Source organism: Otolemur garnettii, unplaced genomic scaffold (genome assembly GCF_000181295.1).
Source record: "Otolemur garnettii isolate 467f Iridium unplaced genomic scaffold, OtoGar3 scaffold00022, whole genome shotgun sequence".
Lineage (NCBI taxonomy): Eukaryota > Metazoa > Chordata > Mammalia > Primates > Galagidae > Otolemur > Otolemur garnettii.
This window is the reverse complement of record NW_003852417.1, coordinates 20,482,010-20,487,040: the sequence shown is the minus strand read 5'-3', so window position 1 is coordinate 20,487,040 and position 5,031 is coordinate 20,482,010. Positions and strand designations below refer to the sequence as shown.

General features: G+C 46.8%; 1 protein-coding gene across 1 annotated transcript in view; it reads left to right on the top strand.

Moving 5' to 3' along the window:
• Positions 1-5,031, top strand: part of ALK (ALK receptor tyrosine kinase) — a 701,480-nt gene that overhangs the window by 220,194 nt on the left and 476,255 nt on the right. The gene's annotated exons all lie outside the window — the stretch shown is intronic.

The window sequence follows — 5,031 nt, the reverse complement described above, 5'->3', positions numbered from 1 at the left end:
CCTCCAGGGTAGACATCACCAGGTGCTCAGGTGGTCTCCAGGGTAGACATCACTAGGTGCTCAGGTGGCCTGCCCCAGGGCAGACATCACCAGGTACTCAGGTGGTCTGCTTCAGGGTAGACATCACTAGGTGCTCAGGTGGTCTGCTCCAGGACAGACATCACTAGGTGCTCAGGTGGTCTGCTCCAGGGCAGACATCACTAGGTACTCAGGTGGTCTGCTCCAGGGCAGACATCACTAGGTGCTCAGGTGGTCTGCTCCAAGGTAGACATCACTAGGTGCTCAGGTGGTCTGCTCCAGGGTAGACATCACTAGGTGCTCAGGTGGTCTGCTCCAGGTAGACATCACTAGGTGCTCAGGTGGTCTGCTCCAGGTAGACATTACTAGGTCTCAGGTGGCCTGCCACAGGGCAGACATCACTAGGTGGTCAGGTGACCTGCTTCAGGGTGGACATCACTAGGTGCTCAGGTGACCCTGCTCCTGGGTAGACATCACCTAGGTACTTATATGGGCCTGATTTAGGGTGGTTGATTAAGTCCCTGCCACCCATGTTCTCCTAGAAACTGGACAACCTTGGAGGGGCCATCTTGAAAACTAGGGGTGCCTCTGATCCCTTTCCTTGAAAATGACACAGGTGATTTAGGAAACTAGTGAGAGGTCTCTGAGCTAACAGGGTTAGGATTAAGGAAGCACAGAGGATCTTGATCCAAGGTATTTGGGGGGAACCTGAGATCAGTTTAGATACAGAGGAAGATTGTTGGATATTTAAGCCCACCCTAGTGTCCAAAGAGCACCAAGTCTCCCTGATACCCTTCACTGGTGTCATGGAGAGTCCCTGGAACTGCAGTACAACCTCCTCAAGCATCTGAGCTCACACTGGGTGCTGGCTAGAAGGCCTCCATCTCTTCCTGAGTAGCCAATGCTTCCCAGGTACAGGCCTAGGCAAGACTATTTAGTAGTCACGTGCATTCCTAGAAGCTTTAGAGTGTCCAACGAGGGCAGTCACTGTGGACTCCTGTACAAACAAGGAGTTTGCTTAAGGGTGATGGGGTGTCTCTTTGGACAGGGTCACCGCAGAGGTCTTCTGATCCGCTACCATAATGTGCTTAATGTGCTTCATACTAAAACAATGTCTTTAAGGTAACTATTAGTGAATTCAGTTTTTGAAATGTTATTCCTACCCTAGGGGGTTTCAACATATAGGTACCAACTTATACAAATAAATGAAAATACACACACTCTCACTCACTCAACCTGAAGTAGTCTTCTATAAAACTTGCATGCACTTTTCTTCTTAATTCTTTGAGAATCTGGAGGCAAGTTGAGTCTCTGTTGGCTGTGGTATGTGTTCAGCCTCCTTCCATAGGGAATCTGGCCCCGGAGGATGGCAACAAGCTCCTGTTTGGGCAGCAGCTGCCCAGTGGAAACAGGCAGAGTGAAAGTGACTGGTGGTCTGGAGGTCTGGTTGTGGCAGCCCAGGCTGAGCCCTATGGAATCACTGCCTTCCGGAAATGCAGGGCACTGTGGAGGGTGAATGCTCCATTTCTCTCATCTTTCAGGTGCAAAAAAGGTACAGAGAAGGGAAGTATCTGCTGGGGTCTCCCAGCTGCTGTGTATAGGACCAAGCCTGGAACTTCCCCACTTCTCTGCCAGAGCCCCTTCTCTGCACAGCACTTGACATTCATCTCAGCAGGCAAACCATTCCCAGGGAATTCCATTACCTTATCTTTTTTGCATGACGGAAGAGACAAGAAAGTGGGTAGCAGTGATTTCAACTATGTGATCAGTAGATTCTAGAAAATGTGCATCTTTTAAAAAGTAATTGCTATTTTTCAATGGTCAGATTCTTCTGGGCCCAAACCGGTATATACAGTAAGGTTGAGATCTCTGTATCCTTCTGAAGGTCATGGTCACTTTGCAAAATGGGTCTGATACTGAGAAAACATAGATCTGTCCCCTAAGGGTAGTGGAGGAGCCTTTACAGATATGTAAAGTTTGTAGACTTTGGGTCTAAGAACAACAGAAATAGAGCACTTTGTAGATTTCTCATATATTATTTAATTTAATCTTTGCCCTAAATTGAGATTCTGAAGCTGCGGAGGAGTGATGAGAAACACTAGATCTTCATCATTCGCTACCCCTGGGTAACACTCTGGTTTTGCCTCAGGGTAGTCCTTTGATCTTTGGACGAGTACAGTAAACTTTCTGAGCCTCAGTTTTTTCCCCTGTAGAGAGAAGACGAGATCAACCACTTCTCAATGTTGATTAAATACAGTGATATAAGAAAAACACCCAGACTATACTTCTTTTATATTTATCTGGATGGAGTTGTAACACGCTCTTTTTAGTGAAGTATCACCAGAATGGAAATGCAAGTATTCAATGTACTCAATACTAATATGAAGCCAAAAGAAAAACAACTACGTGCCCGTATATTCAAATGGGGGGGAGGGAGAGGAGGGAACGGGGGATGGAGAGGGCGAGGGGCATTGGTAATCTCTTACCCGATGGGCACAATGGGAGGGTAAGAGATTGGATGAAGTGCTCTACTTCAACTTCACCTTAGAAACACAAGCAAGGTAACCCAACCATTTCTCCCCTCCTATTAATCTGAGTTTAAAAAAATGTCAGAAAACAAAAGAAAAAAAGAAGACAAGGAAAGCACCCATCGCAGTCCCTGGCTTCCCGCACCTTGTTTTGGGTGTGGACCTGCCTCTACTTTGGGGTGGCTTCAGGTTGAAATCCTAATCACTCTAAGCCTATAAATTACATTCTACAGTCCCTACATTACAGAGGGTAAGAAGAAGGTTAAGCCGAGAAATTTTAAAAGCACTCTAGGTCTACAACCTCAGAAAGGGCTTAAGAAAAATGAGATTCAACCTGGCAGTATTAGGGAAGACAAGTCCCAGGTATGATGGTCCTAAAGGCACTGGGGCTAGCTTGGGAGAGAAAAACCTGTGTCTCCACTTTTCATGAGAAATTAGATCAGAATGTATTATAAAAAAGCCCTGTTCAACTGTACCCCAAATGAGCAGCAATGTTAACTCCATTCCTAGTTGAAGTCAGAGAGTACAGCTTTGACAGCTAAAAGGAGACTGCCTTGCAGCAAGAATCTTAAAATGAACTCATTTGATAATCAGGGCATTTGCATAACCTGTTTCTCATGGCAGCCAGTTATGACTCTCCCGAGTTCAAAGATCCCAGAATTGATGCTGGATGCTGAGATCGAGTATCCTAGTTGTCTGTCTATCTAGTGTGCACGTAGGGCACATTTGCCAGGCAGTGTCTGAGTTAGCACACCATATCTCTGTCTTAGGCAAAAAACAGGACATCCTTAATTGGAGGAGAAAACCAAGGTAGGGGATGACTCCAGAAGTTGAAGCTTTGGCAAAGGCGCTGATAACTGTTCCCATGCGATGGGGGTGGCTGGTGGCTTTGTCTCCCTTCTTCTGACATGACCACTCACTGATGTGGATCAGTCTTTCTGACCGTCCCCAGAAGAGCCATATTCAATGGCTAGGCCTTTACTTCTAAATGCTGAACCAATTTTCTACTTATAAGATGTTATCAAACCCAGGTGCCTTTAAGCACGTTTTGAAGATTAAGGCAGCCTGCGAGTCCCCAACACCAACCCCAGATTAACAGCTCAGCCCCAGAAGCAAACAGAAAATCTTCAAGGCTGTTAAAACATGTGGGCAGCAAATGGCATGTCAACTCACACAAGGAGAGATCTACCCTTCTTAGCTTGCCATTGTAGAGGTGACTTGTCTAAATCACAAAAGGGCGAGTGATATTAACCTTAGGACCAGAACAACAGAGCTCCTGGACAACAGCTGGGGGACATAAATCTCATCCAGCTAAGACGCAGAAAGATATTTAATAGAAGTATAATCAAAGGATTTTTTTTTCCTTCTCTCCTAGACTTAAATAGTTCAGTGGGAATTATGTCACTCTCAAACCGGGGCAGGACCAGCTGCCCCTGGGTGTGCACACCCATTAAAAGACAATCCAGTGACTGGCTGCCTGCATTGGCATCTTCCCCATGGCATTCTGAAATCCCCATGCTAGACTTGTCTTGGAAGTAAAGGCTGTAGTAGCCCCAGAAGCAGCTGTTCAAATATGTAAATGCTAGCTGCGACTGAGTGCCCACTAGCGCCACTGCAAAGATTGATTATTCCAATGAGCTGCAGCCCTCTGAGAGCGAGGACTTCAGAACCTTACCAAAGCCAAACCAGGAAGAAACTTTAGAAATCATCTGGTTTAGATTTTGTGTTTGGGAAACAAGAGCCAGAGAGGTTACCTAACTTACTCAAAAGTCACCAGCAATTCAGTGGCAGAGCTGGAGTGGAGCCCAGGTCTCCCCAGGGGCTTGTTTCTGGAATCATCTAATCTAGAAATCTCTTCTTTAAAAGATGAGGAAACCAAAGTCCACACAGGAGAAGCAACTGGCCATGTCTGGACCGCAACCGCATCTCTCATATTACCTGTCCAGTGTCGACCACCTGGTGTCCTCTCTCAGGTCCCCGGGAGAGAGGGTAAAGTAAATGCTGGCCTGATGATTTGCATCTGGGGACATCTCCAGTTAATCTAACAGGAGTGAAGTGCTTCAGGCACTTTGGGAAACAGACAATGAGTAAAGAAGGGAAAAGAGAAGCTGTAGGGCCTGTGGGCCCTGAAAGTGGGGACAGCATAGCGTGATTGGACACAGGGTGATCCCCCTCCAAAAGCCCACACAAAGACCATAAATGTCCCAGGCCATGGCCCCCTCAGGGCCCCCTGTTTTCTCCTCGCCAATGACCGCCTTAGTCCCTCCCTGAGAGAGAATAAACCCAGATTCACAGCCCCAGATTTGGCTCTTTTCTCTGCAGGGGAGGCTGAAGGGTAGATAACAGGGCAGGTGAAGTGGGACTGGGAACAAAGCCGGAGTTCTCACTGGCCTTTCCCTTCTCAGTCAGATGGGACAGGGCCTGACAAGGATTGTCCCTGAGCACCAGCTATGGGCCAGACTCATTTTTATGGATAATACATTTT